At 31.9% G+C, this 12,794-nt stretch overlaps 1 pseudogene; it reads right to left on the reverse strand.

Annotated features, from left to right (window-relative positions):
- Nucleotides 1-917: 917 nt before the first annotated feature.
- LOC114319227 (protein CURLY FLAG LEAF 1 pseudogene) lies at nucleotides 918-5,970 on the reverse strand (annotated as a pseudogene).
- Nucleotides 5,971-12,794: the final 6,824 nt, after the last annotated feature.

A 12,794-nucleotide genomic window follows, 5' to 3' on the forward strand; every position in this document is an offset into this window, starting at 1 on the left:
TTCCTAACTTTCCTATGTGGGACAAGGTCAATCAACACCATTTTGAGGAATGACTTAATGTTCAAGAAACTCACTTTGGAGTCAATTTTCTCATTCACCTATAAATGGTTTTGACTCACTAATTTCATAATCTTGTTCACCACACGGAAACGAACACATTGCTACTCGGACCCTTCAAACCGACTTATGGGTCCTAAAAAATTATTAGCATAAAGTTTCCGAAAAATCAGCATCAAAACCATTTTTTTTCCAACAATGTGTTTTCTTACCAGCTCTCTTTAAAATTTCAAAATTAGAACTCTCTATCATTGTTGTTTCATTTTACGGCATTTCTTAAAAAATGCTAAAGAAACTGAGTATCAATTTGTTAAAGATAACATGAATTAATTGAAAGCTACAATCCTCTGTTATAGAGGTATTATTGAGTTCAAATTCCCTCACGAAAGCACATCCCTGTTCCAACACAATAATACCTTTATAACAGAGGATTGTAGCTTTCAATTCATGTTATCTTTAACAAATTGATTCTTAGTTTGTTTAACATTTTTTAAGATATGTCGTAAAATGAAACAATAATGATAGAGAATTTTAATTTTGAAACTCTAAACAGAGTTCTAATGATGTGGCAAGAGAAAAAATAAAAACAAAAATATAGGTACACACATCACATTACATGTCAACTCCACTTTTTACTACATTACTAGAGATATTTTTATAGCTTCAAAAACAAAGCTCTCAATTTTTATTCAAAATGAAAATGATGGAATGTTTTGTTATCAAATCAATGAAACAAGTTCATTTAGAAGGAAACGTTTTTTTATTATTGAAAAAGTAAAAAAAATAAAAATAAATTAGAATCATACCAAATGCCATTATACGGAGAAATTATTAGGTACGGATAGCTCCTTAATTTGTGATTAGGTAAAAAGAACCAAATCGCATGCCACTGGATCAAAATGGAGCAGTTGACCACAACATTTGGGGCAAATAGCTCCGACTTGTTTGGGGACCATGAAATACATCAGACAGCTTGTAACAACCCTCACACTGTTTACCGACTAAACACTGTTTACCGACTAATGACTGACTGATTACTGTTAAACTGAATTGATCATGACTGATAATTGAGCTGATTAAAAGTACTGAACTGACTGACTGGAGTCTGGAATTAATTGACTGACTGTATCTGTTTAAATGCATAACCTATCTGTTTGATTGTTTGATTATCTGTTCATGTTTTATGTTTAAACTGCTAATTGAAGGCCTTATCGGCGGCCGAACCGGGAATCGATTAATGTTTTATAATCCTCATAATTAATGTGAGTTTATGGTGTATTTACCTGAAAACTGATTAGGTATGACTAAATTAGATTAAAATAAGCTAATTAAAGAGTTAGGCTTAATTACCAAATTGCCATTGTTAGTGGGCCTCTTATTATAACATATTAGAGCCTTGTGCACACTTGAAACAAACATTTCCTCAGCCTTGTTTGATGCTCTAGCCGACCTTAGAGAGAGAGAGGAGCTAGAAGAGTTGAGTTCAACTTGTTTCATGGTGAATTGGCTAGAATTGCTTAAAGAATCGAAGGTTGATTACTAATTTGAGCTCCCTCACTTCTAATTCTACACCTAAGGTAGATCATTCATCATCTTAATGGTGTCTTTGAGTTGTTCTTGCATGATTCATGCTTCATTGTAGAACTAAGTCATGAATTGGTTCATTGTTGTTGAATTAAAGCTTAATGGTTGCATGCATGTATATATATTGAAGTTTTGAGGTTGTAGTTCATAATACCTCACATGCATGTCCATCTTTTGGTCATACTCCATGAGTTCATCTTGTTTTTGAAGGTTTGAGCTCTTTTGAAACAGCACTAAAGCTTTGAAGATGATTTAAGATCATGCATGTCACATTTGAGTTGTTGTTCTTGAAACTTGGTTTGAAATCATGTTTAATTGAACTACCTTTGGGCTTTGATTTCTCAAATTGATCTTTGAAACATGCTATACTATGAGTTTTGAAGTGTTTTCCAGAAAATTAGCCCAAAAGGATCGAATTTGATGCATTGGAACTTGATTTGAGCATTGGAGTTCAAATCTGGATTTTCCAGATTTTGGTCTCCCGCTCGAGCGGGGAAAGTGGCGCTCGAGCGGGGAATTCGAGCTCCCAGCATCTTGCACTGTTTTACAGTCCGCTCGAGCGGAGTAATGTACGCTCGAGAGACCTTTGTTGCATGACCGCTCGAGCGGGGAAACTTGAGCTCGAGCGGGACTCTGTTTTTCTGAAAATGTTTTAAATGTGCATCTTTGCATCCTTATTCCATTCTAGGCGTTCTTAGGCCTAGTTTAAGACATCTTGTTGAGGATATAGATGTAGAACACGCCGAGACATTAGGGATTAAGTTGTTAATCTTTCCCAACTGTGTAGCTTAGTGTGTGTTCAATCTGTTAACTGTGTAGGGTTGGCGACTGGGGAGACACGCTCTAGCTTACTATAGCCCAGAACTCTGTGAGTAACATTTGTGTAAAGATATGTTCAAACTGATTATCTTCTGAACAATTAAACTGAACTGTTTCTGAACGGTATTGTTAACTGAATGAATGAATGTATGACCTATATTCTGAACTGTATTGTGGCATCCTTAGCAACTACTGTTATTGACAATTACTGTTACAGAGATCTCTGTCGGTTCCCATGTTGGAACCACTACTGTTTACTGATATGATGGCCATCATTCACTGTTTGGTCTATTAAGACCCGGTCTATTAAGACCTACTGTACTGTTTAGCTACTGGATGTACCACATATGACTGTTATAATCTGTGAACTTGGAGCAAAGTGCTGCACGGAACTAAGTGCTACAAAGTGAGCCACCTCTAGAATCTGTGCGAGACACCTCTTGAGTCCATAAGAACTGTACTGTTACTGTTACTGTTACTGCTACTGTACTGTTACTGTTACTGCTACTGTTACTGTACTGCTACTGTACTGTTACTGTTACTGCTACTGTACTGCTACTGTACTGTTACTATATTGTTACCATTACTGCTACTGTACTGACACTACTACTAGTACTGCTAACGGATGTGCCACGTACGATTACTATGATTTCTAAATGACTGTTACGGCATCAATATGAGCCACAAACTGACTGGCCGATATATTGAATCAATGAACTGTTTAAATATTGAAAAGACATTCATCCTAAACCTCTTTACGTATTATGTTATTCACTGGGCTTTAGCTCACTGCTCATATATATATGTAGGTGTTCAGGCACTGGACTGCTGCTAGGAGCGTCAGGCAAGTTTTTGTTTCGTCAGCCAACCACTGTGCCTCACTGTGAGGTTCTAAGCCGTTCAAGCTTCGGCTTTGGGGTGTTCTAATATTCCCTGTCCGTCCCTGTAACTGTTTTGTTTACTGTATAGACTATTACTGTACCGTTTAATAGGGATTAGATCCCTGTTATGAATGATTGTGCATGTATGTGTAGACTGTCACAGCTCATTGGACATTGTTCATTTACTATATTGGCTTCCGCCAGGCCCTGTACTCTGTTTTACTGGTTTACTGTTAGGCAGGCCTTCGGTAATCTCGGATTACTGGCCGGTTACGGCGCTAAACCCATAGGGCCGGGTTTGGGTCGTGACACAGCTCTTGCAACTCGCAACCACCAGTAAATGGTCATCTTTCTCACCATCCTCACCATCGGAAGAGCTATCTTTTTCTTCTTCTTCTTCTTGTGAAGAAAAGCTACCCCGGTACTCCGCCGCCATCACTGCTGCTGTTCTCGGATCCTCTTTCGCTTTCATCCTTGTCCTCTAGTTTATGTAATATATCTCCCCAGTTTGCAACAACAATAACAAATTGTAATCATCAATGGTGTTGAACTACAAAACCAACATACTGTTGGAAATGGTTGGGAAAATTCTGGATAAAATCAGAATTTTTTCCTAACTTTGGTCTACTTTTTAGGTGGGACCCGAGCGTCGATTTTCGCGGGTCAAAGTGGTAACGCGTTCTATGCCACGTTGTGATTCACGTGGTATATTTGGTTGCTCAAAACCATTATCGACTGAATGGAAAATTGAAGCTAAAGTATGCTCCATGGAAATGGAGTTTTGGTGGAAAATCATTAAAGGTTTGAATAAAGCTTGTCCCACATTGATTTGGTGGGAAGTTTTGAATGAGTTTATAAGGCATGGGTTTGGTACTTGGGGTGTGCCCCAAGGGGTACCCAAGTATTTTAGAGAGGGAGGTTATGGGCAAAATGGACTAGATCCATTGGACCCAAAAATCACCACACACGCGCGCGCACCTCGCCGTCATCCGTCCGGGCTGGGTGCGAGTGCGTGGTTGGGCTTGTCCAACCAAAAACATTTGAATTAATTTTATTTTTTGGTAAAATAAAATTCAGAATTCAAATTAAATCCAGAAATAAACTGATCTGGTTTTACTGTACACCCAAATAGGGCCCTTCCCGTTTTTATCTGTTCAAATTTGAATCCAACAGGTTTGTTTCAGTTTATTTAAATTGAACAGGTTTCATACCTATTCAAACAGGTTTTGCACCTGTTTAATTCAAACCCAACAGCCATAATTTCTCCTATAAATAGACAAGTCTCTCATTTGTTTTTTATCAACAATTTTCGTCCTTCCTTGTTGCAAATTCGTCTCTGCATTTTGCTGCATTTATTCTATTATTTTTCCTTGTAAGAAAGAGTGTAAACACTTAGTGTGTTCATAAGGCAAACAATTTGTAGTGCTGCTATTGTTTGTAGTTGATCATTTCATCTTGGGAGATAGACGTCCATTCTGATAGCACCGTGGAGAGGACGAATCTGTCTTAAGGACACAGTGTCAAACACTGGACTTGATCAGATTATTATTCAAGAATTAATCAAGTAAGTTATTTAATTTATTTTCGATGTTATTATTATTTATTTAAATTAGATTTTAATTTTATTTTTGTAACAAAATAAAATCTGTTTTTGTTTATTTATTTATTTATTTCTAGTTTGATTTTTGTAATCAAACAAATTCTCTCATTTCCTTTATTTCTTTATATTCTGGTTATTGTTTAGTACACAACAAAATTTAAACTATTTAAATATAGTGAAAATTGTTCAACATATACTAGCCATAAAGGAAAGATTAAAAATTGGTATTCTAACAACATACATAGAAACCGATTACAGAACCCAATACAATCAATCTATGGATCAACATATTAGATAGTGAGGAAAGTTTTTTATGTTTTAAAAAAAAAAAACACAGTTTGTGATTTAAAAGGCTCTCAACAATGTAGCCCAGTCAAAATAATAAGCAAAATAAAAAACCCATCAAAGAAAAGTATGGAATGGCTCTACCCAGAAAAGGTTTTTCTTTTCTGGGGTAAGGAAAATGAAAACTCATAAAAGAAAACTATTGAATGATTCAACCCAGAAAGTGTTTTTTTTTTTCCTCGCTTTTTCTGGGTGAGAAAATAGATACTGAAGGGATAAACTTTTTAGGGTTTGGCTGTGAGGTGGAAAAAGGAGATAGGAAGACGTAAATGACGACAAGAGAAATAAAGAAAGGGCATTTAAGAAGAGCAAACAAGAGAGAGATGTTATATGGAATTTGCATTTAATGGAAGCTGAAAAAGAGAAGACAACATACACACACACACACACACACACACACACATATATATATATATATATATATATTCAAGAGAAGTGTGCCTTTAGATTGAGACATTGTTCCTAATGGTAAGGGAGAGAGATGTGAGAATTGAGGTCTAAGATGGCATCGTGGGAGTTAGAGAAATGATTTTCAAAAGAATCTGAGGATGATGATGATGATGAGAACCCAACACCACGACCTGCGTCTGTGTCGTTGGCGATGTTGTTGTTTTCGTATAGAGAACAGTTTTGCAGAGATCTCTCTAACGATGCTGTGATCATCGCCATGTTTGGAGCTGTCATTATCACTACTGAAAAGTATTATAACCAGAAATTAACAATGTCAGGTATAAGTAGTGGTTTATGGTTAGATCTTTTTCTATGAAATAGCAATAAATTAATTTGTTATTATCTGCTATCCAGAAAATATTCATCAAATATTAAAATTCCATATATGTGAGGATCCGTAATAACTACTGCTACTATCTTCCTTATCCAAACCTAAAATATATACTCAAATCCAAATCCAAATCCAAACTCAAACCTAAACCTCACCTCTATATAAGGAAACTGAGAGAGAGAAGAGAGAAGAAGAAGAAGAAAAAGAAAAAAAAAAAAAAAAAAAAAAAAAAAAAAAAAAAGAAAGAAAGAAGAGGAAGGAGAGAGGATTAAAATGAGGGTTTTTAAACTTGGCCCAGATTAAAGGATTATTTGTGCTTTTGACAATAAGAGAAACAACAACAATTCCACACTCCTTTTTAGTGCCTTTGGGGATATTTTTATTTAGAGGAATCCTATACCAACAAAATTTTTATTTATATATAATATGATTGTGTTTTTATGACATTTTTTTATTTTTTCAAATAAAACATACATTTAGGCCAAGTTTGGCATTCTTAAAAAAATCCAAAAAGTCAAAAAGTCACTATCCTATTTGAGTCAGATCATCTTATTTAAGTCACATCACCTCTCTATCACATCACTTCAAACCCAACCCATATCCATCCCATATTTCATAAAAAATAAAAAAGTACACTTATTTAGACACCCCAAACAACCCCTTCTCCTTATAATTTTTTAAATGTTATTGACACATAATTGTAAATGCTTTTTATTTCAAAATTTTATGTTTCGTTTTAGAATAAATTATTTTAGTAATTTTTTTTTATTTTTTAGCAAAAATATGAGTAGAAAAATTATTATATTCTGAATGACTTTTTGATTTTTTATAAAAAAAAATATGCAAAAAGTAAAGAGAAAAGAGAATTTTTATTTTATTTTATTTTTGTATAATTTGTTGAATTTTTAACTTTTTTTAATATTTTTTTAACTTTTAAACTAAAATGTGATATTTCTAAACGAGGTCTTAAGTTCGAATCGCCTCTTTATTATAATAATTAATTAGTACTAACCTATTAACATTTACTGTGTGACTAGCATCTTCCGGTGACTAAAATGAATCAATTTTATTTCATTTAATAAAGCAAACAGTTTTGTTATTTATTTATTTATTTATTGATATGTAATATTACAATTCATAATATGAATATGAAATAAAAGGAGAATTCTAAAATACACCCATTTTAATGCGAATCTAGGTTTCCTATTCCCTTCTGTGCTCCATTCTCTACCCCATTATATTTTATTGGTTTATGAAACTGTCCATATTGAATCAAGATCTCCTATTTCCTTCTATACTCCATTCTCTACCACATTATATCGACAAAGATAACATGAAATAAATATGCAATCAGTTTTTAAATAAGAAAATAACTATTGATTGCACAATACAAATAAACATAGGAAATATTAAATATTAGAGATAAATTTTCATGAAAAGACAGTTGAGAGATTAGAGAGGGATTTTCTTGAAGAAACATAAACTTATATTTGGGAATACTTGAATGGGAGATTTGGTCAAAACTCACTCATAATAAAATTTTAATATAATAAGGACAAGCATAAAAAAAAATTTCTTGAAAAATCTAGCACTTATCACTATTATCAAAATATTAAACTTTAAAATAATATAACTTTTGATGTAGATGTCAATTTTTAATAAAATTAGTATTTTTAGAATCATTTCATCAAGATCTACTAAATAAGATTCATGATGACTATGAAATTCTTTAAACAAAAAAAAGAGGAAGTTATTATCATGAAAATTGACGTAAACAGTAATATGTTACTCTGTTTGACAGTAAGATGTAACGTATTTCATTGTTTGATAGTAACATGTTGCTCTGGTTTATAGTAATATGTTACTCTAGTAATGTTATCCAAGAAAAAAAAAAGATATATTAATTTGTCGTTGCTCAATTATGTACTTTCTCTTTAGGAGATTTACGAAGTAAAATAAATTAGAAAAATGATTTGTCCCCCTAAAAATGCCCCCCTAATCCCCTTAATGCCCAAAACGACGTCCTTTTTTTTTTTTTTTTTTGCCTTGGTCTGAAATTTCGGGAGATTAGGGGGCCAAAAATTAGGGCTCCCTAGCATGGTCCAATATTATAATGTTATCATAACGAAGAGAAGTGATAGACATGAATGGTTGTTTAGGGTCGTTCTCATTAATTTAGTGAGACTAGTTTTTGTTTGTATTATTGTAATTGTTGTAAATATAGCACAATATCAAAGTTAGTTGTTCGCAGTTGTAATTATTTATAATAATTATGTACGTAAAGACGACAAGGTGAGATACTTTTTATTGACTATTGGGACTGAGATCCTATTGTGAATTGGTAAAATTATCTAGTGTACTTAAAAAGGAAAATTCATGGAATGTTTTACTATATATTTTTTATTGGTTAAAACCATGAGAGTTAGTATTTTTGAGTTATTTTAAGAGAGTGTCATGCAATATTTTTTTTAATTAACAAAAAGAAATATTTATTGATGAAAATTAAAGAATATAGCGAAAGGAAAATATTAATAAAGATCTTTCAAATGGATATACATTTAATATGATGAATTAAATGATGGATATACAATCAATCTATGAATTAAATGATGGATATACAATCAACATACATTCTATGAATTAAATGAATTAAATGATGGATCTATGAATTAAATGATGGATCTTTTCTTATTAATATTCTTTTTGATTAAAAGGATATTCTGTTTAAAATTTCCTATTTTAATAGCTGTTATTGGGGAGAAAATTCTAAGGCATGAGTTACGAATTTAAAAAGACAGCTATTTAAATTTAGAAATTTTAAAATAAAAATCAGCTAATCAGTTTCAAAAATCAATTCTCAAATTTCCATAAATATTTTTTTTACTGTTTAATGTCTTCAAATGCGTCAACATTTTGAAAAGGTTTTAATTAAAATAGGAAATTTAGTCAAAATCTCTTCATTAGACCCTTGTTTGGTAAAAAAGACAGCCTAATTTATTATCTTAACACTCTTGAGTTAGAAGAATATTCACTCATTCAAAACAAAAATTAAAAAAGAAATTAGCGGAATGACATTGAGCTTAGCTACCACTCTTTCTATCTTCCTTCTATATAATGTCTGAGAGCTTAAGCGTAAGTTTCAGAAGTAAGAGGAACTAAGAGTAATCTCTCTCTCTCTCTCAAACTTTGTAAAGTTTTTAGAATGGTCTCTCTCACCCAATCTGCAACTTCTTAGGCTATGTTTGGTTAATGAATTTAGGAGGTGATTTGAAATGGAAAAAAGAAAAAGTAAGTAAAATGTTAATGAAATATAATTATGTTTCACTTATGTTTTACATATTTTTTCCCAATTATTTTTCAAATTTCCCTTCAAATTAATAAACCAAACACAACATTAGCCTTAGAGGGGCGCGGTGGGAGGGTACATATTCCATCTGTTTCATTTTGTTGTGTTCTATGATTTCAGTTTTTTATTAGTATTTGCATCTTTTTTTCTCGGATTAATTTAAGTTATTCTTTGAATATACATTTAATTCATCACATCCTTTTAATTTGTTTAGGTGTTGGAGAATTAATTCAAGAGTGGATATGGAACATTATTGCTTTGAGAAGGTGCTCTCTCACACAGATATTACCCACACCTTGGAGATACCGAGCGCGGCAGCTCATTTACCTGGTCACAACAATGCCATCATGGATGTGTGGGATAATGGTGGAAGACATTGGACCCTTCAGATGACAATAAGGAGAGATGAGAGAAAGGCCTTGAAACAAAAAGAATGGCTTCGTTTAGTACGTATTAATGAACTAGAGGAGGGTGAAACAGTGAGGTTTTACTACATTCCCGCTCGCAATTCATACTCTGGAATTTAAAGGCCCTAACCGCGTCCAGGCTCTGCAGCTCTTTCCTCTTAACTAAGACAAGGACTCAAGGAGGAACCTGCAACAAGAAGAACATGTTTTTATTTATAATAAGTTTATATGACATGATGTATGTGTGCTTTTTTCTTCTAAAAAAAAAAATCTAAGTGCCTGGAAGATTGATGTCAGTTCTTGTTGATGAGTCCAACCAATTACTATTATCAATCAATCAAACAAAATGATAAATTGCATGCTTAATTATATATATATATATATATATATTTAATGGGGCTTGTAAGTTATGTTGTATTTTGTTTATCTTTCAAACTTGGTATGAGGCTAAAAGTTAAGTACCTAGTTAAGGAAAAAATTAAAAATTAAAATAAAATAAGAAGAAGAAGAAGAAGAAAAAGAAGAAAAGATAATTATATTCAGGACAATTCTTAAGTATGCAACATTTCCCTTAAGAGAAATAATATTCATACTTTATTTGTATAACATAACTTACAAGCCCCATTAAATATATATATATATATAATTAAGCATTCAATTTATCATTTTGTTTGATTGATTGATAATATAGTAATTGGTTGGACTCATCAACAAGAACTGACATCAATCTTCCATGCACTTAGATTTTTTTTTTTTAGAAGAAAAAAGCACACATACATCATGTTATATAAACTTATTATAAATAAAAACATGTTCTTCTTGTTGCAGGTTCCTCCTTGAGTCCTTGTCTTAGTTAAGAGGAAAGAGCTGCAGAGCCTGGACGCGTTTAGGGTCTTCAAATTCCAGAGTATGAATGGCGAGCGGGAATGTAGTAAAACCTCACTGTTTCACCCTCCTCTAGTTCATTAATACTTACTAAACGAAGCCATTCTTTTTGTTTCAAGGCCTTTCTCTCATCTCTCCTTATTGTCATCTGAAGGGTCCAATGTCTTCCACCATTATCCCATACATCCATGATGGCATTGTTGTGACCAGGTAAATGAGCTGCCGCGCTCGGTATCTCCAAGGTGTGGGTAATATCTGTGTGAGAGAGCACCTTCTCAAAGCAATAATGTTCCATATCCACTCTTGAATTAATTCTCCAACACCTAAACAAATTAAAAGGATGTGATGAATTAAATGTATATTCAAAGAATAACTTAAATTAATCCGAGAAGAAAAGATACAAATACTAATAAAAAACTGAAATCATAGAACACAACAAAATGAAACAGATGGAATATGTACCCTCCCACCGCGCCCCTCTAAGGCTAATGCTGTGTTTGGTTTATTAATTTGAAGGGAAATTTGAAAAATAATTGGGAAAAGATATGTAAAACATAAGTGAAATATAATTATATTTCATTAACATTTTACTTACTTTTTCTTTTTTCCATTTCAAAATACAACATAACTTACAAGCCCCATTAAATATATATATATATATATATATATATATATATATATATATATATATATATAAAATTAAGCATGCAATTTATCATTTTGTTTGATCACAATTAATCTCAACACATTTTTTAACATGCATCAAAATATTTTTACACAGTTTTTACACATTTCAACATGTTTTACATATGTTTTGAATGTTGAATTTTTTTTTTTTTTTTTTAAGTGTGTATAGTTAAAAGGCTATACAAAAGCTAAAATAAGTCAGTTACAAATAGTTTTGCTGACATCTAGTGTCAGTTGATTGAAATTATAAAAAAAAATGTTAACTAAAGAGATGAAAATTAAAAACAGAGCGATTGCCCAGGTTTACCATGAGATGCCTACATTTATTCGCCCTCCAAAAACAATGGTTGATTTCAAATACTCCCAACTTCTCCATTAAATACAATCAAGAATGATGTTCCTCAGCCTATAATTTGATACCTCCAACTTCTCCATTAAGTAACTTCGCCATTAAAATTTTTTATTTACTTATAACTTGACCTAATATTTGTCATGTATGAGTTAAAAAAACTAGATGTGATGTGCACTTTTTATGTCATCTCATGCAAAAAGTGAGAGATCTCAAATTCGAGGACAACCTCAACTTGCCAACACCATGCGCAATGCCAGCAATCTAATAAACTAGTTTGTTTCATATTTGTTTTTTGTTTTTTTTTTTTTTTTTTTGAGACTTTGCAAATCCACAAAGTCCACATTCAGTCCTATCATCTCTTTCATCATATGGGTTGATTTTTTAGCTTTTTAGTTTCTTATCTATTTTAATTTGGGATTAAAAAGTCTTATTTAGAATAGATTTTTTTGACTTTTGTAAGAAAAAAATAAAATATGTGACATTCTGTCTTATTAATTTTTATTTTTTATTTTTTAGACTAAAATAATAAAAAAAGTCAGACTTTTTGACATCCCAAACAAAGACAAAGTTATAAAGTAGGAGTTTCTCAAGAATGGTAGGTTTACAAGACTCATTTAGACTGTTAGATATTGCAAGCCACAAAAAATAAAAATAAAAGTCTTGCGAGTCTTTATATTCTCTATTCTAACAAAGAAAGATGCTTGCTAGTTGGAAACAAATATTTAACTGACTTATAGTATACTCTCATGCACAAAGCAAATGGATACTAAAGGATATGTTTGATATAAATTTTTTGATTTAAAATAGACACAAAAAGATAAAATAAGTTAAAAATTAATAAGACAAAATATCATATTAAACTATAATCATTTTATTTTTTCTCTTATAAAAGTCAAAAAATTTAAAAAAATATTTCAAACGAGACTTTTTAATCCTAAATTAAAATAGTCAAAAAATTTAAAAATTAAAAAGCCAACCTCTATCCTAAACGAAGACTAAATAAATCCAATAATTGAGTGTTTCTTTTGAACACCATAAAATGCATGGGAA

The sequence above is a fragment of the Camellia sinensis genome, chromosome 13 (genome assembly GCF_055761805.1).
Source record: "Camellia sinensis isolate YWXY chromosome 13, ASM5576180v1, whole genome shotgun sequence".
Taxonomy (NCBI): Eukaryota; Viridiplantae; Streptophyta; class Magnoliopsida; order Ericales; family Theaceae; genus Camellia; species Camellia sinensis.